Genomic DNA, 24,388 nt, shown 5'->3' with positions numbered 1-24,388 from the left:
TTTGTAAGAGTTGCTTTATGGCCCAGCATATGGTCTGTTTCAGCAAATGTTACTGGTGTGCTTGAAAAGAATGTGTGTCCTACAGTGGTTGTGTATAGTGTCATAAAAGTCAAATAGGTCAAGATAGTTAATAGTATTGCTTAAATTTTTCATATCTCTTCTGATTTTTTTTAGTCTGCTTTATTAGTTACTAAAGAGTAGTGAGTTACTATTATGCAACTATAATAATGGTCTTACCTGTTTTTGCTTTTTAGATTTTAGATTTGATGTTATTGGGTGGAGATAAACTCAGTTTCACTATATTTTCTTCTTTTATTGATCCTTGTATTAGTTCCCTAATGTTGTTATAACAAGTTACCACAAACTTAGTGACTAAACACAAATTTATCTTATAGTTCTAGAGGTCAGAAGTTCAAAATTGGTTTTACTGGGCCAAAACTAATGTTCTCCAAGAGCTCTAGGGGAGAATTCCTTTCTCTTCCTTTTCTAGCTTCTAGTGCTGCAATTCTTGCATTCCTTGGCTCATGGCCCTTCTTCCATCTTAAAAGCCAGCAGAGGCTGAGCGCAATAGCTCAGACTTGTAATCTCAGCACTTTGGGAGGCCCAGGCAGGAGAATTGCTTGAGATCAGGAGTTAGAGACTAGTCTGGGCAACATAGGGAGACCATTAAGACAAAAAAAAAAAAATTAGCTGGGTATGGTGGCACCCATCTGTGGTCCCAGCAGCTCAGTAGGATGAGTCACTAGGGTCACTTGAGCCCAGAAGATTGAGGCTGCAGTGAGCCGTGGTCATATTACTGTACTCCAGCTTGGGTGACAGAGTGAGACACTGTCTTAAAAAAAGCAAAAGCAAACAAAAGCCCCCAAAACTGTTGCTTCTGCCTCATTCTCTTGTTCTGGGACTCTAATTATGCATGTGTCATATGTTGAGAGCCTCCCACTTCTCCCTTTTGCTCTGTTCTCTTCTTCTTTCTCTCCATGCTTCAGATTGGATATTTTCTATTGATCTGTTTTTGAGCTAATCAAATGTATCTTCTTTATCTAAGATGCTATTAAACCTATTCAATGAGTTCTTGATTTCAGATACTGTATTTTTTAGTTTGAGAATATGCATTTAACTGTTTTTATAGGTTTAAATTTTCTCTTGAAATTGCCTATCTTTTTATCTGGAGTTCCACAATCCCTGGGCCACAGACTGGTACCAGTCTATGGCCTGCTAGGAACCAGGCCACACAATAGGAAGTGAGCAGCGGCTGAGCCAGCATTGCCGCCTGAGTTCTGCCTCCTGTCAGATCAGTGGCAGATCTGAATTATCATAGGAGTGTGAACCCTATTGCGAACTCCACATGTGGGGAATCTAGGTTGCGTGCTCCTTGAGAATCTAATGCCTGATGATCTGATGTGGAACAGTGTTATCCCAAAACCATTGTCCTTCTCCACCTAACACCCCCACTGTCCATGGAAAAATTGTCTTCCACGAAACCAGTCGTTGGTGCCAAAAGGTTGGGGACTGCTGTTTTAATAAATTTTGTATATTCTGTCTTCTCCATTCTTTAATGTGTTTGTAAGTTATTTTAACATCCTCATTAGCTAACTACAGCATCTTGATCATTTGAGGATTTTTAACATTATCTGTTTTTTCCTCTTATTTGTTGCATTTTCCTTTCTCTATTCGTATGCCTTGATGCTACTGATTTTATGCTAAATATAATATGCAAAAAGCCAATTGAGATAATTTTTTTTGAATGGGGCATGGGTTAAGAGAGGTTGAGAGTCATTGTGAATAGGAACATGAGGATAGTGCCTTGCTGCTTGTGCCTTGCTACATTGAGTAGGGGAATATTTGTTAAAATGATAATAGGTTTTTCTGTAGGACTTTCTGAGAGATTGAGTAAGCTGTAGTATGATCTTGAGCAAGTTACTTAACTTATAGAAGACTTGATTTTATCATCTCTAAAATTAGTAATTATGGTATTTATCTCACAGAGTTACTGGAAGGATTAAATGAATATTTCTGGTAGCATAGTAATTGTTCGATATATCACTTATTGAGGATTGAGAATAGACTATTGGATTTGGTCATATGATAAGTGGTTAATGCCTTTGACAGTGTGTTTTCAGGGATAGGTAGAGACAAAGGCCTGAGTGAAGGAGGTACAGGAGAGAATGAGGAATTTAAGACAGCAAGAATAGCTCATTGTTTTGAGATTGCCAAAAAGGGTATTAGAGAAATCTGGTAGCCAGAAGGAGATATGAAGTTCCAGGATAACTTTGAAACATTGCAATAATTGTAATTACAAGAAACTTCACAGTAATTTTGTACAGTAGGTACTATTTTGACCCCTACTGTAAAAATGAGGAATCTCTGGCATAAAGAGAGGAATGCAATTCTAAAATGTTTGTATGCTGAGAATTATCTGCTAGGAAGGGAAGAGTTAACAATGCAGGAACCAGAAGGAGTAATTCCAGGACCAAAGTTTCAAATAAGTGGGAAATTGTGGAATTTAGTCCACAAGTGAAGAGAGTGATCTTTCACAGGAGCAGGGAGAGTTCATTCATTTTAACAGTATTGAAAGCAAAGTATATGAGTAGATTTGGGAGTAGGAAGATGAAGTTTATTCTGATAGTTCGTATTTGTCCACTGAAGTAAGAAACAAAGGAATTAGCTGAGCATGAGTTTGAAGGTATTGGAGAAGCAGTGAATTAGTTATTTTGGAAAGTGGGTTGATTTGAGATTATGAATGAATCCTTTGATAGTGCTGAGGGCCCATTTGAATTTGTGGTCATACACGTAAAGTGGAGATTCTGGAGGTAGATGAGAAAAGGGGGCAGGAAGCTTGATGCCTGTGAAAAGGAACAAAAGATGAATTAACATGGTGAAGCCAAAAAAGGAAGAAAACAGTCCTTTCCCTTGAAAAGCTTAGCGTATACCTGCCAAGTTAAATGATACACAGGGAAAAGGATACATAAGTAAGCAAATGATAAATGCCAAATGACCTAAAACACAGGCTTTATCCCTTCAGAGGAGGGAGTGAACATGTTGGGTAACATGGTTGGCTTTAGTGAGAGATAAGCATTGATTGGACTTTAAAGCATGTGCAGATGCAAAAAGAATAGAGAATCATTTAGCATCTCCCTGGTTCCAACACTGTGCTGTCTTTTATTTACAGCCTTTGAATTTTTTATCCGTTGATTCTACTTCTTGTGGCATTGGGTGGATAGAGACATTGATGTGTCCATTTCTGTCTGAAGATAATACAGTGTTATAGTTACCCACAAAAGAGGTATAATCACATTGTAATGACTTTGAAATGTTTTCATTTTTACATAATATATCAAATATATTGCTTGAAAACTTGTTAAAACTTGAAAGCATTATTTTGTGTTTGTGTGTTTTTTTTGTGGGGCAAAGTGGGGTACTCTTAGAGAACAGAGTAATACCTTTTTTGTGTGTTTTTTTTACAGATTCTGTTCTGTTACTTCAAATTTTGGTTGAAATTTACAGATACGAATGTTTTAAGCTTTCTTTGACTTGAACATGAAGGGTGGCAAAGAAGGAAATATGCAAAGACACGCTTTATATGTGAGCTAAAGGGGAAATTTTCTTCTACACAAAATAAAATGTTAGTCACACATATAATGATGGGTTTGTAACTGTCCTGTTACTATTTTGTCTACTACTGAGTTACTTTATTATTTTTCTTATTGCATATTTTTTTCTTATAGCCTAGTTAAGAATGACCAACTTCGTGTTTTTAGTCATATCAGCGAACAGGCAGCCTTCTGTTTCAAACAGAGAAATGTCTGTTAGGAAGAAACTTGCAACAATAATGTAGGGCTTTTTTTAGTAGTTTGTTTTGGAACTTTATATAGACTTTTATAAAGCAGCTGCAAGGAAAAGTGTGTGTAGGTTTTTGTTTCTTAAATGTTAATATAAGAAGTGTTTAAAGAACTATATGAAGCTTTTTAACAGTGCTTTATTTGACTGTTACTCGTTAAATATTTTCTCCACTGTAGTTTTACTGTAAGATGGCAACAATTTTACAAAAGACCCTAAATTTGTTTTACATAAACAAAATTTTTCTTACAAAGACATTTTTTAAATGCTATAATTATTTTGGCAAAAATACATTTTTGAAAAATAAATTGCATATATTTTTCTAGTCTCTTGAAAAATAGCATTTAATATTAAATTAAAAATAAATTCTTAAATATATATGTATGGGTGTATGTGTGTGTGTGTGTGTGTGTGTGTTTGTGTATACATATATATATATTATTTTGGAATGGAGTTTCTCTCTTGTCAGCCAGGCTGGAGTGTAATGGCACAACCTCTGCCTCCCAGGTCCAAGCAATACCCCTGCCTCAGCCTCCCCAGTAGCTGAGATTACAGGCGCCCATCGCTATGCCTGGTTAATTTCTAATTTTTGTATTTTTAGTACAGACAGGTTTCACCACATTGGCCAGGCTACTCTTGAACTCCTGACCTCAGGTGATCCGCCGGCCTTGGCCTCCTAAAGTGCTGGGATTACAAGCCTGAGCCATACCATCTGGCCTTCAAATATGTTTTTACCCCATGAATAGCTTTAAATTCTCCATTGTACACTTTAATGGCTATCTACTATGTATTTTTTAGTTTGAAAAAAAGAAAAGCTTTAAGGAAATTTACTTTCCATAGACGGAATTTGTTTAACATTGTGCGTTTGAAATTTGCGTTAGTTTAGCAAGGAATGTATACAATTTGAAATAGTGTTGATTCTGCTGAAATAGTATGAAGGTATCACTAATTTTATATTTAATTTGTCAATACAGAGAACTCTTAATATTACATTATTTTCTTGATATAGTATTTATATAAAATTCTGTTTTGGAACATGTTATAAGTCTCATTTGCTATTAAGTTGTAGAAAGCATATTTGCATTGATTATGATTGATTATTTTTACATTGCTATGTATGTAATGAAACATGATGGTAGTATTACATTGCAGGTAGATGGCATTTATGTTAAACAGTGTTATCTCAAGGGAAAGGAGGATTTTTATATTTAATGTCCCCAATTATTACTGTATATTTCTCAATGGCTTGTGGATGTATTTTTTAGTTATGAAAAAGAATAACAACTCAGATTATCTTAAGCACTATTTACAGTAGTGAAATGAATACCCCAAATATGTTATCCTTTTTTATTAAAAAATATTTTTAGAGGACCTGGAAAATACAGTAATTATTCCATATTATTTTTATTTCTCATCAAATCAGCATTATTTTCTCATCTTATTTGTTATTAAGATCAGTTGGAAGAGGTAGTATTTCACCATATGTCAGTGGCTCTGACATTTTAGTGTGTCTAAGAATCTCCTAGACCTAGACATGGCTACACATCCCTCTTACCTTAGCTACTTGGGAGGCTGAGTCAGGACCATCACTTGAATCTGGGAGGCCATAGTACACTTGGAGGTAGTAGAGTACTGTGATTGTGCCTGTGGATAGCCACTGCACTCTAGCCTGGGCAACCTAGTTAGACTCTGTCTATAAAATGAATGAATAAAAATAAAAAGAATCTCCTGGGTGCTTGATAAATATGTGGATTCCTAAACCCACTAAAATTCAGAATTACCAGTCTATGTGATTAATCAGTCCAGCTGATTAAGATGCATTTGGTCCTTTGAGAAACTTTTGACAGGTAGCAGTTCTTTAACATTAATCAGTTTTAATTCATGTTAACTCAACATTAATTTCAATATTAACTTAATTTTCATTGTCTTCAACATAGTCTTAAGACTGCAACTAAGCTGAAATTGTTTTACTTAAAAACTTGCATGAAAGTATTCTAGCTATTTTAATAGTTTGAAATTTAAAATAATGAGTTCTCATGTTTTGGATTGTAATAACATATATTTGTGTAGAGTTCTGCAGTTTAATAGTCACTATTACATTTATTGCCATTTTATCTTCATAAAAAGCCTGTAAGGTAGGTAAAACAGGTATTATTACTTTCATTTCATGCTCTGAGAAACAGGCTAATGAAAGTTAAGTAACCTGCCCTAGGTCACGTAGCTAATAAACAGCTGAGATTCACTAGAAGATAAGTCTTGACTTCCAGGCCTGTGCTTTTTCCATATGAAACTATGTAAGTTATGTAAAATTGAAGCGTTAAAAAAACGTGTGTATGTTTAAATATGTATGTGTATATATATCACACATGTATATATATATGTATCATCAGAAATGATCAAATTTTTTTCTAATTAAAAACTTAGTATGCTGATTAGATTTTGGTATTTTTAGAGAGTGAACATGCTTTGTCTTCCAAACTGTAGACTGTGAGTTTCATAAGGGCATGTACTGTGTATTGTATATTTTGGTATTCTCATTGCCTACTCTACTATTTTGCATAGAGCACCCAGGTATTCATTGTTTGATGAATGATCGAATGGGTGAATGAATGACTTTTAGGTTTTTTCTGTCAAGGGGTGTTTAAAGGTTTTCAACATGTATTTTTGTCTTTAGGTGGGAAGGGTTTATTACTGGGGCTCTTGACTTTTAAGTGGGGATGACACACATTATTGAATCATGAGTTCATGTAGTGTCTGTTCTCACTACATGAGAAGCGGATGCCAAATACTGCTTCATGAAGCAGCACAACAATCATATGATGGTAGTAATTTCTTCTCTTGCAGTGTGTTTTGATATATTTTACAGTTTTTAGTTATATATAGGCTTTTTTTTCAGTAAATATAATATAAGAATATTCAGTCTTTTGGCTTCTCTGGGTCAATTGGAAGAAGAAGAATTGTCTTGAGCCACACATAAAATACACTAACACTAATAATAGTTGATGAGCTAAAGAAAAAAAATTGCCAAAAAAACCTGATAATGATTTAAGAGTTTATGAGTTTGTGTTGGGCCACATTCAAAGTCATCCTGGGCTGCATGTGGCCTACAGGCTGTAGGTGGGACAAGTTTGATATAATGTATGTTACTGGGTAAAATTAAATTCTAAGTAGAGGAGAAAGGGGCTCCTCTTATTTTATTATTTAAAAATTATTTATAGGTGAGTATAGGTATGTACAAGACAGGGATCTTGCTGTGTTGCTTAGGCTGGTCTCATATTCCTGGCCTCAAGCAATCCTCCCACCTTAGCCTCCTGAGTAGTTGGAATTATCGGCATGAGCCACCAAGACTAGTACACTATTTATTGTAGAAATACTTTAGAACACGTTAGAGGACATCTTTAAAAAATGTTTCTAAACTTAACAAACTTTTAAACTACTATTATGCCTTTCTCCTTGCCTTTCTTTCTAGAAAGATATTGACCAACTCCTGCTCTACCCAAGTTGTTGTGGTGGCTCAGAAAGATTTTTATGGTTCTGCTATATGTTTAGAAGATATCCTTTTGTGTAATATAAAATAAAATTTTTGGTGTCACTTTCTAATTGTATAAAATCTCCAAAGAGGCACAATCTCCCTTTTATCTTAGAGCCAGATTATCTTTTGCCAATTACTCAGAATGTCCAAATACGCAGTTTTAATAGGCCACAGTTTTGCTTGATTTCATTTCTGTTTTGTCAATATATTTAATTTTCCTGCCTGGAAGAATGCATGCATGCTGTGTATTTAGTCTATTTCTCTGCATGTTTGTAACTTGTAACTAGTTTGGTAAGGAATTATAGTGAATCAATGGTTCAAATGAAGTTTTGGATAAGCTGTGGTTTTCATGTATTTCTACAGTTCTCCTTTTTAAAAAATATTGCATATATTGTTAAGTGCATTCATTACCAATCCTCAAATCCCATTTCTGAAAGGCAAATGTCTATCAAAATACTTTTTCTTGAAAAGATTGGAGAAGAATTTAAGAGGCGGCAACAGTAAACACTTCTCATGAAGACATGCCTTCGATAGATGTTCTGGGCACTGGTTTTGATTCAGTTTTTGGTGCTTAGCCAAGTGTTCCTCCCATGCACTTTCAAGTTCTTTCTGGTCACATTGTGATTTTGCCTCAGTAAGTATCTGCAGAATCATGGGAACTTGGCCTTTACTGTTGTTGATCGCATTTTATTGTGAACACTCTTTAATCTTTGGCATACTAAAATTTCATCTAAAGCATTTTTCAGCCTAGAATTTTTTCCTCCCAAATATTGCCTTTTTAAAAGATGAGGCAATTAGGTAAAGAACTTACTTTGACAATTTTGTTTCCTTACTGCTCCATTTCTCCATTCATTATTTTTGTTGCTTTTGACCAGGAAACAAGTTCTGTTTTCTGTATCCTTCTCTAATCTTTCAGCTCTTTTGAAAACTGCAGGTTTTCACTGTTAGTATTCCTTCTGAATTTTCTGTTTTTCTTTGCGTATTATATACTGTCTGGCCTTTACTTGATATCCTTTTGACAGTAGTTCTGTTTGGTTCCTAGAGCACTTATGATTCTCTTTTGTGGTACTTATTTTATCTTGCATTTTTAAAGGACCATGTCTGTATTCTTTTAAACGCAGAGTCTGTGAGGGTAAACTCTTAATTTACTTTTGTGTCTTACAAGTATCAAGCATGGGGGTTTTCAGTGAGTGGATGTTCAATCAGTATTTATTCTCTTGGATTAAATTAATCTTCTAGTTTGACTTTCATGAATATAATTGTGTAAAACTCACCTGTCTCCAGGAACCTTTGTAAAACCTCAGCAGAAGATGGTTTTCTTCTTTGGTGTAATTGATGATTTTCTGCTTTAGATTTTTTGTCCTGATTTCTGATGCACTATCAGAATTACACATCCTGGCAGTACATGTTTCTCTTTTGTTTTGGTTAAAAATAAGATAGTCACTAGAACCTCAGCCTAAATCAGCCTTTCTCTATTTCTGGACCTAGTGATAGTTCTTGACACTATCAGCACATTGCTGGAATTAGCAAGAAAGTAGCAGCAGTTAAAGACCTTTTTCTTTCTTTTTATGTCTGGATAGTATTCTGTGGTATATATGTACCACATTTTCTTTATCCAGACTATCATTAAGCTGAAAGCTGTTATCTTCAGCAAAGTAATGCAGGAACAGAAAACCAAACACTGTATATTCTCACTCATGAGAGGTGAATGATGTGAACAAATGGACACAGGGAGGGGACCAACACACACTGGGGCCCATTGGGGGTTGAGGGAGAGCATCAGGAAGAATAGCTAGTGGATGCTGGGCTTAATACCTAGGTGATGGGTTGATCTGTGCAGCAAATCACCATGGCGCTTTTACCTTGTAACAAACCAGCACATCCTGCACTTGTACCCTGGAACATAAAATAAAAGTTTAAGGGAAAAAAAGAAGACTCTCCCCTTCTGATATTTGAAAGATCTTGGACTCTCAACTATTCTCATCACCTACAGTAGAAGCTGAGCATTAATAACTTTCAGCCATAAGTAAAAAAAAAAAAAATTGTGGACAGTGGAAAATAGCTTTATAGCCTTGGAACTAGGGATTTTCACTAAAACCAGGAAGAATTTTTTGTGTAGCATTCTCTCTGCTTTGTTTCTGTATTAGTGCTTTCACTCACTAGCAGAGTTTTGGGTCAATGTTATACACGTGAGGTACAAGTGGTAAATGAAATAAATACATAAGTGGTAAGTTATGGCAATTTATCCCCCTTCTTTCCCTTTAGTCTCAGTAAGATGTAAAATAAATTCAACTTTTAGTAAATAAATGCTTTCTGGCTCTGGTTGTCAGAAATGTGAAATCCATCTTTTCAGCAGGGCCAATTATCAGCAGAGAGGATCAGAATTGAGGTGAGTGAGAGGCCCAATCAGATGGAAGATGCCTAGGGCTCTATCAGAGAGACCCAGGGGCAAGTATGCCTGGCCTCAGCTGTAGCTTGCCAGTTAGGCTGCTGAGCAGCTTTGGGTTTTATTTATTACCCAGGGAGAGAAGATGCATGAGATTAACCAAATTAAGATCTCATGCATATAGAGTGCCTCATATATCTCATATTATGTATTATGAATGTTAAATGCATCAGATGCCTCATTATATTTACAACTTCATGAATATTAGGTGCTTTTTACATATTTAGTGCCTCATCAATATAGCTTTCTCTTAGTTCTTCCATTCTGTCTCTATTTAGGGATAGATACTAGACTTATTAACTACAAATGTCCCAAGGTCTTCCTGATTGGTTCCAGCCCCACCTCCCTGCCCCCAGTGGATACCAAAATCTGTGGATGCTCAAATCCCTTACATAAAATGGCATAATACTTGCATATATCCTCACATCCCCACATATACTTTAAATCATCTCTAGGTTACTTATAATACATAATACACTATAAATGCTATGTAAATAATTGTTATACTACATTTTCTTTTGCTGGAAACTTTCTGTAATCTTGCCTCACTGTAGCCTCACCCTACTTGGCTTAAGTGGTGCTCCAGCTTCAGCCTCCAGAGTAGGTGAGACTACAGGTGCATGCCACCATGCCCACCTTGTATTTTTCTGTAGAGATGGAGTTTCTGTGTTGCTTAGGCTGCTCTTGAACTACTGAGCTCAAGTGATTCTCCTGCTTCATCCTCCCATAGTGTGAGGAATACAGACATGAGCCACTGCTCTGACATTATACTGTATTTTAAAAATTTGGGTCAGGCACAGTGGCTCATGCCTTTAATCCCATTACTTTGAAAGGCTGAGGTGGGCAGATCACAAGGTCAGGAGTTCAAGACCAGCCTGACCAACATGGTGAAACACCATCTCTACCAAAAATACAAAACTTAGCCAGGCATGGTGGTGCTCACCTGTTATGCCAGCTACTCAGGAGGCTGAAGCAGGAGAATTGCTTGAACTTGGGAGGTGGAGGTTGCAGTGAGTCTTGATCACACCCCTGCACTCCAGTCTGGGTGACAGAGCAAGACTCTGTCTCAAAAAAATAAAAACTAAAAAATAGAAATTTGTCTTTTTTTAATTGTGTTATTTTTAATATTTTGAGTATTTTTGATCCTTGGTTGGTTGAATCCGAAGATGTGGAACCCGGGGATATAAAGGGCTGACTGAATCTACCTTTATACCCAATGCATCTTATGAATTCTGCCTGACTTACAAGCTACTTACTTACTGACTACTTTTGTATGGTAACACATCTTAAAAGTATTACCTGAGTCTTGTAAACTATATACCTATTCATCTTCTATAGCAGAATTTTATGTTTTCAAAACCAAATTCACATTATAGGACATTTGCAGTTGTGGTTCCCTCTCTTTCTGTAACCCTCTTACTCCAGATATCTGCATGGTTCCCTCTCTTTCTTCAAGCGTTTGCTCAAGTATTACCTGAAGTGTCATCTCATGGCAGTGACACCTTACCTGACCACCATATATAAAAGAGCAACATAATTGTGCCCTCAACCCTGACCTTTTAATTTCTTTTTTGCTTTAGTTTTTTCATCACTCTTATAACCGTTAAACGTACTATGTACTGACCCACTAGACTCTAAGCTCTTTGAGAATTGGCACTTTATCTGTTTTATTCAGGGCTCTTTCAGTAGTGCTTAACACATAATATGTGTTCAATAAATATTTGTTGAATGAATGGGGGAGCTAAATGATTTTCTTAGAGATACAAAGTAGTGGGACTGTTTATTAAAAAATAGTATAGGCATAACCTGAAAAGGTTATGAAAGTGTAATTGGACCCAGATTTGGCGGCTTGCCTCTCAAAAGCCAGACATTAGAGGCAGGGTTTGCTGGAAGGAAAAAGCAGGTTTAATCAGAGAACTAGCAACCTGAGAAGATGGCAAACTAGCATTCTAAAGGACCATCTTCAATTTGAAAATTTAAGGGATTTTAAAGGGAAGCTTGTTATGGGAGACACGCAGGAGTGGTGCAGGGTGCAGGAACTGTGTGCCTTGTTCTGATGGCTGTCTTGGGTGATCCCCTGTCTGGAGGTGGGTTGGCATTGTTTTCACTTCAGACCTATGATGGTGGACTAATTGTTCCTGACTACCCCTAAGCAGGAAGATCCCCAGGGGCTCCATGTTTGTTTTAAGATTAGCCTCTGAAATTTCTTGGGACAGTATCTAGAGAGGGAAGAAACACAGGGGTACGAAGGAAGGGAAGGAAGAAAAATAAAGTGGATGATAAAAAATATTTTTAAAACTGAGGTTCCCCAGCTACAAAACTGCTAACCTGGCTGTCAGGGAACATTTTATTATGTGAAAGAATTAAGAATATAATAAATATACATTCTTAATGTTTACTCAAGAGAAGGATGATTACCTTTAGTTACCATTTTTGAGCTATGGTTCCCTGATAAATCCATTAACTAATACATTTTATAGTAGTTGTTGTGCATTCAACAAGTATTTGTGGAGTTTAGGGTCTTTCGAACAGAAATACAAGGAATGGTTTTGAGATTGAAGAGCTTACAATTTATATGGGAAAACAAATACATTCCAGAAATGGGAAAGGGCAATGTGTGGCAAAATAGGATTTTGCACAGAATAAGTCATAAAGCCAATAAATGCTGTAGGAATTCAGAGAAGGAAAAGTTCAATGTGGGCTGCAGTACTGGGAAGGTCATCATCTGGACTTTGGAGATAAATTGGATTTGTAGAAAAGGGATATGCATATTTGATGGAGGTAAGTCACTGCATCCAGCCTTCAGGATTGCATAACGTGAGAAAGTTTGACTTTTGTCCTATTAAGTTGATGGTAAGCCACTGAAGATTTTAAAATATGGGGTGACTGGATTAGATAAATGTTGTAGAAATACAATAATGGGTGTTGTCTGGAGAATGCATTGGGGGAGAGGTAATGGCTCCAGCAAGATTACAAGTAACAATACAGTTAAAGAAGGCCATCGTAGTAACTTAAGAGAGATGATGGTATTCTGGACTCAGAGTCAAGTGGAATTTTTTTGGGGGGGTCAGCTCCTTGAATGTTGTTTTTTCTTTTTCTTTTTTTTTTTACTCTCTCTTTTTACCACTGATAAGCTGCATACAAGGCTCCATTATTGTACATATTAAACAGTATGACAATTATTTTTCATGCTTCTATTTCTTGCTTGTTTATAAACATATTGTGCCCCAGGCATCTAGCTTAGTGCTCAGAAAATATAGGGCAAATAAGTGAATTCATGAACTCCTAAAATATTTGGTTAGCATTGGAGGCATCTAAGCTGTATTTCATCTTAAATTTAGCTCTGAGAATGTTGAAAGATGCCATTCTTAAACTGGGGGATGATCAATGACTGTTCATGAAATACTGTCAGTGATTCAAGTGATTGGCACAAAATAAAGAAATTTGAATTTTGACAGTGCCTGAAAAGGCAAGTTCTCCACATTTCAACTCCCTGAAGTTAAAGCATGTCTGTTCTGCTTCTTTCTCAAATAGTTCATTTGTACAATATTCCATTTCCTTCATCTTGGTTATCATAATGAAATGAAAACATTTATATATAGGGAGTGCTAAAATGAGCAAAATGTAAGATTTGATGGATAAATATAATAGAATAAAGGTAAGCTTCTTGCAGACAGGAAAAAATCACCTTATTATTTTTTTAGATTTCTTTTTCTACCAAAATGTTTCTTGGATGGCTCTTATGTCATGGAAAATCTGTAGACATAGCAATTTGGTATACCCTTATGACTTTAAAGCAAAGAGTAGAGTCACAGACTGTACTGTAAGAATCCTGAAGGCTGGGTACAGTGACTCACACTTGTAATCCCAGCACTTAGGGGGGCTGAGATGGGCAGATCACAAGGTCAGGAATTCGAGACCAGCCTGGCCAGTATGGTAAAACCCCATCTACTAAAAAATTAGCCGGGCATGGTGGTGCGTACCTATAATTCCAGATACTTGGGAGGCTGAGGCAGGAGAATTGCTTTACCTGGGAGGTGGAGATTGCAGTGAGCTGAGATTGCACCACTGCACCCCAGCCTGGGTGACAGAGTGAGACTTCGTTTCCAAAAAAATAAAAAATAAAAAATAAATAAATCCTGAAAAGATAAACAAGAAAAATGAAAAACATGTCTGAAAGGTAGGCTATAAATACAAATTATGTGTATATTTTTTGGGTCTCTTCAAGTACTTTGATCTTCTTTTTGATCTCCCAGCCTAAAGCAATCCTCCTGCCTCAGCCTCCTGAGTAGCCGGAACTACAGACTCATGCCACTATGCCGATTTAATTTTTAAAATTTTTAGTAGAGATGAGATTTTGCTGTGTTGTCCAGGCTGGTTTCAAACTCCTGAGCTCAAGGATCACTCTCATCTTAGCCTCCAAAGTGCTGGGATTATAGGCATGAACCACCATGCCCTGCCTATTTTTTGTGTCTTTGTATCTCTGTGCAGGAGTTCATGTAAAAGAACTTCCTCATTCAGTGCTAAAGATGGCCACTGGAATCCAAGATTCAATGTCCTTCCTTCTTATGATGGTTTTTAAAATGTAGAGTGTAAATTTCCTAGAATACTCAAGTGAGTATTTAGCATGCTGTATACAACATTGTTGGTACTATAGATAATAAGAATATGTCAGTTAGTTTGAGTTTGCAGACAGAATTACAGTGAGAACAATCATTTTTAGATGTCAGTTTGACTTGTAGCTATATAAGAGTCCCTGGGGATACAATTTAAAAGGCTGGCTAAGAATATTGTGTCAGATTTGTGTGGGTGTCTATGGTTGAGGCCAAACATGGTAAGTTATACTCATAATCTGAGAAATTTGTTTTTCACTTCATCTACAATTATGTTAAGTCTGTAAGCTCTGCATTTAGCTATTTACACGTTTCTGGATAGTTCCTGTCATTAGATTATTTTTGCCACCACTTGAGTTGCTATAGCCAAGTGTGAAGAGCTAGACTCTGTAGGCCAGTGGATTTAAGTGTTAGTGTTATTATTTGGAGGAACTGGTGAAGATGTAGATCCCAGGGCCCTTCTACTCCAGCAGTCTATTTGGCCTCTCCGATGAGGCCCAGGAACCTAAATTTCACTCATTCAGCAAATGCCTGAGTACCTACAGTATGTGCCAGGAACTGTTCTGGATCATAGGAATATGTCAGTATTTACTGTCTTGGAGCCTTGGGAGTCACTGCTGGAAAAAGGGCAATCACATCTTAAATATATTAATTGCATAATATATTAGAGGGTGATAAATACTGTGGAAAAAAATAGAGTTTGTTAAGGTGAATCAGCAGTATGGGGAGTGGTTTGGATGGGGGCTAAGAATGGAGGTAGAAGTGGGAGTAAAGTTTTACCTAGCTCTCAATATTATTCTGATATGTGTTTGACTATATTTTGAAAAACACTGCTGTAGACATTATAATTTAAAGTGAAAACTTAGTATGATTTCTCATCAATTGTGGTTCTTCAAATAAAAAAATTCTATTGAACACAAACATTATGCTATGCATTATAAAGAACCAAAACAAGTATTTTAGCAGTTTTATTGGGGTATAAACTTATAGACCATAAATTTCACCCAATGCAAATATTTAGTACATTGATACAGTTGTGCAACCATCATCAAAATCCAGTTTTAAAACACTTCTCAGGAAGTTCTCTTGTATTTATTAATAGTCTCAGGCAACTATAGATCCTGTTTTGTATCTATATAATTTTGCATTTTCTAGAAATTTTTTAAATAAATAAAGTCATACAATCATTGTTTAGTTTTTTGAGTTTGGTGTGTTTCCCTTAGCATTACATTTTTGAGGTTTATTCATATTGTTGCATGTGTCAGTAGTTCATTCCTTTTTTTTCCAGAGCAGTATTGCATTGTATGGTTATACTATACTTTATTTACTCACCAATTGATAAATAGTTGCATTGTGCCAAGTTTTTGGTTATTTTGAATAATGCTGTAAATATTTACATATTTCTATATCTAGACAAAAACATTGCATATATCTTCCCCTTGGGAACTTGGGCAAATTACTTCATCTCTCCTGGCTTGACTTTTCTTCTCTATAAAATGAGGGAATTAGAGTAAGTGATCTTTCAGGACCCCTCAATTTCTATTATGTAATAATTTAGAGCAAAAGTATATATATGTGTGTATCCATATAATTATTTCTTAATCATTTTAATTCATGATCTGAGGAAAACATTATGCTTCCTGCTTAGGGATATAAAAATATAAAGTTTTGTTTAGCAAGAGCAATTGTTGAATTGTTCATTCATTCACTTCCACATTTAGTAAGTTTTGACTGCTGCTTTGTGCTGAAGATAAAAGATGAAAACCCTTGCTGACCTCAGGGATCTCATGGTGTAACCGAACCCAGATTTGGCTGCTCGCTGCTTAAGAGCCAAACACAAGAGGTGAGGGTTGGTGGGAGGAAAAGCAGGGTTTAATCAGAGAGCCAGCAAACCAAAAAGCATTCTAAAGTACCATCTTAAATTTTAAAATTGACTATAGGGTTTTTAAAGGGCAACTTGATATGGAAATATGTGGGAGTGGTACAGGGTGCGGGGTCTCTGTGTCTTGTTCTGATGGCTATCTTAGGTAATTACTGGTCCGGAGGTCAGGTTGACATTATGTTGACTTTGTCCAAATGATGGTGAACTAATTGTTTGTGACTCCCCCTAAGATGAGGATTCCACAGGGGCCCTGTGGCTGGTTTGTTTAAAGATTAGCCTCTGTAATTTCTTTAGAGCATAATTAGATAAGTATGTGTTGCTGGAGTGAGTGGGGTGTTTAGAGAGGGAAGGAATGAAGAGGTGAGGTGGTGGGGAAGGAAGAAAAAGAAAGTGGGTATTTTTTTTTTCTTTTTGAGACAGTCTCGCTCTCATCACCCAGGCTGGAGTGCAGTGGTGTGATCTTGGTTCACTGCAACCTCCACCTCCCAGATTCAAGGGTTTCTCTTGTCTCAGCCTCCTGAGTAGCTGGGATTATAGGCACCTGCCATCATGCCTGGCTAATTTTCATATTTTTAGTAGAGATGGGGTTTTGCCATGTTGGCCAGGCAGGCTGGTCTTGAACTCCTGACTTAGCTGATCCTCCCTCCTTCACCTCCCAAAGTGCTGGGATTACAGACATGAGCCACTGAACTTGGCCAAAAGTGGGTGATTTTTATAACTAAGGACATAAGTTATGCTCCTATAACACAGAAAATACAGAGTTAGACAGATTGCTGTAATGAAAATGTTATGTACAGGGTGCTATGGAAACATGGTGGAAGAAGCCTTAATATTGAACTGAGCTAATAGTTGTGATACGGAAGATGATTTGAGAGATTTTACACAGACACAGTAAGATCTTCATAATGGATTAGATGTGAGATAGGTAAGGGAGATGAGGGCTAGAAAGACTGGCATTTCTCATTAATGGAACTAGGGATTGGTGCGGGAAGAGTAGAGACGTGGTAAAGACAGTTTAGTTGTCCTTCGGTATCTATGGGGGTTTCAGTACTCTGCCTCATCCCTTCTTTATAAAAGAGGTTAGGATGGAGATGAAGATTTCAGAGCTGTAACTATATATAAGGTCACTGTGAGACTCAAAGGAAATGACACCTGAAAGTGCCATGCAAATCACCTGATGAAAAGTGATACATCTATGTTTTCTGACTCTAGTGTGGGAGCTCTTGAATATACTCAATGAAGTATATTCTTGTGACATTATCATGGAGGGGATTTAAGCAGTCACTGGGATTGTATTCTAAGATTTTCAAGATCTTTTCAAGTCTTGAGATTGACTTAGTGAACTAATGTAAATTATGTAAATCAGTGCCTGGTACATACTATGTGATTATTCTGTAAATCTACAGCAAAATTAATGAAAATACAAGCCAATGTTTTATTTACATCTAATTATTTATAAAGAAGTTTGCCAAAAGCAGCAAGAGGGATTGCTTGGATAGAACCACATGCAGTTTCTTTAAAGATTTGGTTAAAGAAAATGTAGTTTAAATTAGGTGAAATTCAACAGGTTTTCTGCTTCAAAATGGTAAACAGACAAAGACTGCAGCATTTGATGTGAAGATGACCTATGTATTGCATGCTCTGCAAAACTTTCAGAAGAATTGGCTTAGAAGAAGTGCTGGCTGCCACAGAGCCTTCATTAGCATCTGAATGGAGAAATGAAAAAGAAATGAAACTAAGAAGTTCTTCTCAAAATGAGAAGAACTAATCGATTTCCTGCATATTGGTTTAGTATTATAGATACTTGAGTTCTGGAATATGCCTGACCTGGTCTGGCTGACTACAACACTGAATCCAAGCTGCAATGCTTGTATTGCTATGCTGAGCTCAGTGTTATACAGGTTAGAAGCCCACCTATTTCTATTTATATTTCCTTGTTTTTCATCAATAAAATTAGATGGTTTATTATGAGGGTTAAATGACATTACATGAAACTACATGAAAACCCAATCGTGATTTTGATGTTATTTCATGTAATGTTATTACCCTCAGTGCCAGGCCCATGGTACATGTCCAACCTGTATTAGTTCCCTTTCTCTTCACTCCACTGCAAGCACAGAAATAGTTAAAAAATTTATTCTTTTTCTCTTAATACTTTTAAGAAAGCATTAAAAAATTGCTTCAGTTAATTTAATACTGCCTATCTTAGACTGATTTTCCTAGACAACAGCTCCTAGAAGCTTATGCTCTACCAAGGTGGAGAATAACAGTATAGCAGAAGTGAGGAAAAAAATGAAGCAAGGCAGGATGGGAGCAGTGGCTCATGCTTATAATCCCAGCACTTTGGGAGGCCGTGGTGGGTGGATCACAAGGTCAAGAGATTGAGACCATCCTGGTCAACATGGTGAAACCCCATCTCTGCTAAAAATACAAAAATTAGCTGGGCATGGTGGCATGTGCCTGTAATCCCAGCTACTCAGGAGGCTGAGGCAGGAGAATTGCTTGAACCCAGGAGGTGGAGGTTGCGGTGAGCCGAGATCGCGCCATTGCACTCCAGCCTGGGTAACAAGAGCGAAACTCCGTCTCAAAAAAAAAAAAAAAGAAACAAGGCAGAGAAGACGGAATGGCAAATACAAAGTGACACGTAATGGAGTTGTGAACACAGCCAAGTCACCAGGACCTGCTGATTTTCCAGAGGTGTCTCTGGGTAACCTATATGGAAACATTCATTTGGGAATAGTCCATTGGAGGGAGGAAAAGGGCATAATTTATTTGTGTCTTCTTCCTATTTCTTGCCTTCCATTGGTTAGCATTTGCTTCCTGCCCTGCTGGGTTCTGCTACTCAGTCCTTCCAGAAGCTATTGGGAAGCCAGATCCTGCAACCCCATGGAATGGCCCTTCATTTATGTATAGAAATGGTGGGAAGTGCAAGGGCTATTGTGAGTCTAGTCAGACCAGGTCTGGTGCCAAACTGCTTTGGCTCTTGTGCAGTGCCAGGAACTCGACCCTCCCTCCAGGCAAGGCTGAGACAGCTGACAACATTACGAGGTGATGCAGGTGGGGCTGAAGGATTTGTAGAAGATCAAAAACTGGGTTCCTTACACAGCAGTTTCCTTAGAATGCTATTTATTTCAGAAACATTTTCTTTTAAAATGTTGATCCTTGTTTTACGTAACTATCTGGTATGGCTCCTTTATAGTATTTATTTTCCCACAATCTGAATTTTAGTTTATTGTCTCACCAGTGACAGCCAATGTAACACATGATGCTGAATTCTCTCATCCCTTGAACATATGAGTACACAGGGCTACAAATACTACCAGCCAACAGAGCACCAGCTACCTCCTTGTCTTGAGCTAAAGAAGCTTTTCTAACTTGCAGGCACTTCACTTTGGCCTTTACATTTATTTAACTGCCATTTATTTCACTTTCTGGGAAACGTAAGCGGTTGACAAAAGGTGTGCAAGAGCTGGGTTTGCCACAGATAAACAGAAGAGTGACCACTGGGTTATAAATAAAAATGTTTTTGTGAAAGCTCCTTCAAGGAAATGCTGAGCAAACAGAGTAATCTTCCTTAGGTGCAGCAAAAAGCACCACACACATCACTGCAGCCTGAGAGGACTGGCTTATAGTTATACAGACAGGGGTTGGGAGAATGATGGTTGACGCATGCTGTGGCTGTAGGCAGTGTGAAGAGTCAGACATATATTTATGTCACAATCTTCTTGTCACTCTTTCATTCTTCATGTCACACTCTTCTTGTCACTCTTTCATGAAAAGCCAGGCAGCGCTTTTCCTAAGCTCTATTAATGAGCTCTAACCGATGATGCTCCCTCTCTGCTGGAAATATCCTTTTTTAATCCCCAGGTCCTGCTGATTTTTCCTTCTGCATTTACTGTGTCTTATCCCCTGATTTGTGCTTTTGTGATTATTTCCCATTTATCAATCTCTTCTTTTAAAAAATTACAACTTGTAGCATTTGATTTAGCTTTTGCTTCATACACTATTATAGATTTAATATGTGTGTTTTCATACACGTAGACGTGTGATAAACTTGTTTCTCCAGGTAGATTGTAACTCTTTGGAACCAAAATTACTTTATTTATTTATTTTTTATATTTGAGATAGGGGTTTCCCTGTGTTGCTCAGGTTGGTCTTGAACTCCTGGGCTGAAGCGATTCTTTCATTTTGGCCTCCCAAAGCGCTGAGATTACAGACATGAGCCACCACGCCCAGCTGTGAACCAAATGTTTTAAAACTCCTCTGTATACACCACCAAATTTAGTGCCGAATGCGTAGGAAACACACTATAAAACTCATTCAGGTAGTACCTCTTGTCAACTGAACTCTAGCTATGTGAACTTAGGAAGTGATTTTTTTTAAATTGAATCCTTCAGTATCCAGACTTCCTATTTGCTACCTAAAACTTAAGAACCGAATAGATTCGGAATTTCTTGCTATTAGAGCTTGTTATTGAAACTCTGTCTAAGCCCAGGAACCAAATAGATTTGCAGAGGATACTTGTCCTTCCGTATTTATGCTGTGTTTCAGTGATGGGATCACCATGTGTTATATTGAGACTCTAGCTATGGCTCTTTCTATCCTTACTTCAGTATAATAATTATACTCAATGATTTTAATCATAATTACTCGAGTATAATAATCATACTATTACCACTATTGTGAGGGCTGTGGCTAGGCAGGAAGTGTGACCTAGAGAATACTCACAGGTTTTGGAGTAAGATATGCATTGGCTTGAATTCTGGCTCTCTCTAGCACTTAATTGTCAATGTTTTACTTTTGTCACATGTAAACTTGTAAAATTAATACCTTCTTCTTAGGATTCTTGTATAGAATAAAAAAATGCATGTGAAATGACTGGCATATGTAGTAGGCACTTATTGAATGATATATATTGGTGTTTTTTTTTTTCCCCAATAATGCTATTAATCTCTTTCAATCCTAACAAATATATACATTTTTTCCTTCTTTAAAGCAATCAGTCAAGTAGTTTTTATTGAATATCTTTTGGGCCGGGCGTGGTGGCTCAAGCCTGTAATCCCAGTACTTTGGGAAGCCGAGGCGGGTGGATCACGAGGTCAAGAGATCGAGACCATCCTGGTCAACATGGTGAAACCCCATCTCTACTAAAAATACAAAAAATTAGCTGGGCATTGTGGCGTGTGCCTGTAATCCCAGCTACTCAGGAGGCTGAGGCAGGAGAATTGCTTGAACCCAGGAGGCGGAGGTTGCAGTGAGCCGAGATCACGCCATTGCACTCCAGCCTGGGTAACAAGAGTGAAACTCCGTCTCAAAAAAAAAAAGAAAAAAATTTTTTTTGTAGGTTATACATTACAGTATATGTAGGACTTTATATATAATCTTATTGATACTCTTTTAAATATAATTTAGTATAACAAATGACATTTATTCCACAGTGTTGTGGTAGAGCAAGGTTTAGAGCCTAGGTTTTCATTTTTTTAACTTTTTTTTTTAAAATTTTTGAATAAACTTTAGTGTCCTGAATAAAGACTACCTTCAAGGAAACAAAATCTAATATCCAGTAGTCCCATTTGTCTCTACTTTTCCACATAAACTTGAACAATTCACTCCTTTCTTATTAGCATAAATTGAATGCTGTTGTCTTTTTAAACCAGAATTTTCTCCTTCCATTAAAAATTCTTATTTAAATCATTCACTTCTATGAAAATGTAATGGTAATGATCTGAGTAACCATACTTTGTAAAGGATTTACTGGAAAGCATAGTGCTAGATATAGGAGGTTAGGTGTATGGGAGAAGAGATACAAAGATGAATCAGAGATGCAAATACTATCCTCTGAAACAAAGTTTTGTTAAAAGTGTGTGTGGGAGACAGACAAATGTACAGAATGAAGGGAAGCTGTATAGTGTGGGGTAGTATAGGGGAGAAGAGGAAGATGTTAAGATCTTCCCAAATTGCTTGACATCCTGGCAGGTCTAGGGCAGAGGGATAGTCTGTAGGGTAGAAATGTAGAAAATCACATAAAAATCTTCAGAATATGTAGTCATTAATGGAACATGAATTAAATTAGTGAAACTACTGCAAATTAAATTTTTAAAAGATATCCATCTTCATAACAATATATACCTCAGAAAAAAAAATGCCCTGCACTCCAAAAGAGTAACGGATAGGGATACACTGTACTGCTCCTGAAAGAAGGTGGACATTCTCTCAGTTGGTCCAAAAATCTTGGCATGCCTTGGAGCTTAATGGAAAAGATATCTGATTAATGTGTCTTACCTTCCAAAGTCCTTTTATGGTTTAAATTGCTCACAAATGTGATTTGGTTTTGGGGTATTATGAACTGGTGGCAGTGGCAAGCAGAATCCAGTGAAAACAGAGGCATGGGAGCCTATATTTTAATTGCCAATTAGGGCATCTAGCAAGCTCACCATGGGGCATATTATTTATTAAGTTATACTACATGTTGCTCCTTTGAACAAATTTGTGTTATGGATGATTCCATAGTTCCCTTTATTGATTTCTAACTGTTACATGGACAAAGCAAATTTTTGTATATTAGAGATACATAAAAAGCATATGTGAGCTGTGAAACATTAATGACATGTACAACAGTCTTTTATTAATTATTTTTCTTTGTTCTTAGGCTGTGACAGGTATTTAAATTTAAAGGGTTTTTTAAACTAGTGAAAAATTAACTGATGAAAAGTCTCAGTTCTAACAAACTCTAAAATGCATATGTACTAATAAAAAATTTACACATTAAGAAGTGCTACATTAACATTGCTTAAACAATTCCCAGGTTTTAAATTCAAGGCTTTTTTTATCTGTGTTTACAAATTTCTTTATAGAGTGCATTTCATTTCAGTGAGGTTTCAGTATGTTTAGAGTTTTCCTATTTTTTAAAGTAAGTGGTAATTTAGCACTGTATCTGGTAGTAAATGGTTTTACAAAACATAGATTTTGCATAGTGAGTCACAATCTAAATTAATGAGAAGTTTAGTTGAAATAGGGTTTTAAAGCCATTTTACATATATATCTTTGCAACAAATTAACAAATTTCTTATCATAGTTTTATAAGAATTTGTAAGTTAGAATATAGGCTTAGCTGCTCTGAGGTTGGAAACAACAGATGTGTAAATAAGATAGAAATTGTTATTCTGGCCTAGGGCTAGTAAGGAATCTGCAGTGTTGGGGACTAAGCCTCCTTCTGTCTTGTGGCTTTGCTGTGCCTAGGATGTTGATATAATGTGTATGGATGGAAACTACCATGTTTACAGCCTAGCAGGAAGAGGAACAGGGAGAATGTCTTAGTCCATTTCTGTTGCTATAAAGAAATACCTGAAGCTGAGTAATGTATGAAGAAAAGAGATTTATTTGGTCATGGTTCTGCATGCTATACGAGAAGCATGGCACCAGCATTTGCTTCTGGTACGGGCTTCAGACGGCTTCCACTTATGATGAAAGGAGAAGGGGAGCAGCGTTGTGCAGAGATTACATGGTGAGAGAAGAAGCAAAAAGGGAGGAGGTGCCAGGCTCTTTTTAACAATTAGCTCTTACAGTAACTAATAGAGAACTCGCACTGCCTCCCATCCCTGCCATGGAGGGTATTAATCTATTTATGAGGGATTCACCTCCATGACTGAAACACTGCCTATTAAGCCTTACTTCCAATACTGGGGATCAAATTTCAACCAGAGTTTGTGAGGGACAAACATACAAATTCTGAGAACTGACCTGGAAGAACTGACACATCACTTTTCTTCTTATAGCCTTTTAGTCAGAACTCAGTCATGTCACACATGTTACCACCTATAGCAAAGGAGGTTAGGAGATGAAGGGGATCATATACCTACCTAAGACTCCTATTACTATGGAGGAAAAAGAACATGTATTTGGGGAGACATCTAGCAGTTACTGCCATGTACACTCTCTTTTCCATCCATGGAGCATCTTGACTCCCTCACCAAGTTTCATCCATCTCATAATTTACTGTACTTGGGAGATGGAAAGTCGGTTCTCTCTCTAAATCCTGATGTGAATTCTAATGGTTGGAACATCCAATCTGAAATCTA

General features: G+C 36.9%; 1 protein-coding gene across 16 annotated transcripts in view; it reads left to right on the top strand.

Moving 5' to 3' along the window:
- Positions 1-24,388, top strand: part of KIF21A (kinesin family member 21A) — a 155,408-nt gene that overhangs the window by 32,782 nt on the left and 98,238 nt on the right. The window lies entirely within an intron of this gene.

Source organism: Saimiri boliviensis, chromosome 7, assembly GCF_048565385.1.
Source record: "Saimiri boliviensis isolate mSaiBol1 chromosome 7, mSaiBol1.pri, whole genome shotgun sequence".
NCBI classification, from domain to species: Eukaryota; Metazoa; Chordata; class Mammalia; order Primates; family Cebidae; genus Saimiri; species Saimiri boliviensis.
The sequence above is the reverse complement of the archived record's forward strand: the minus strand, read 5'-3'. Positions and strand labels throughout refer to the sequence as shown.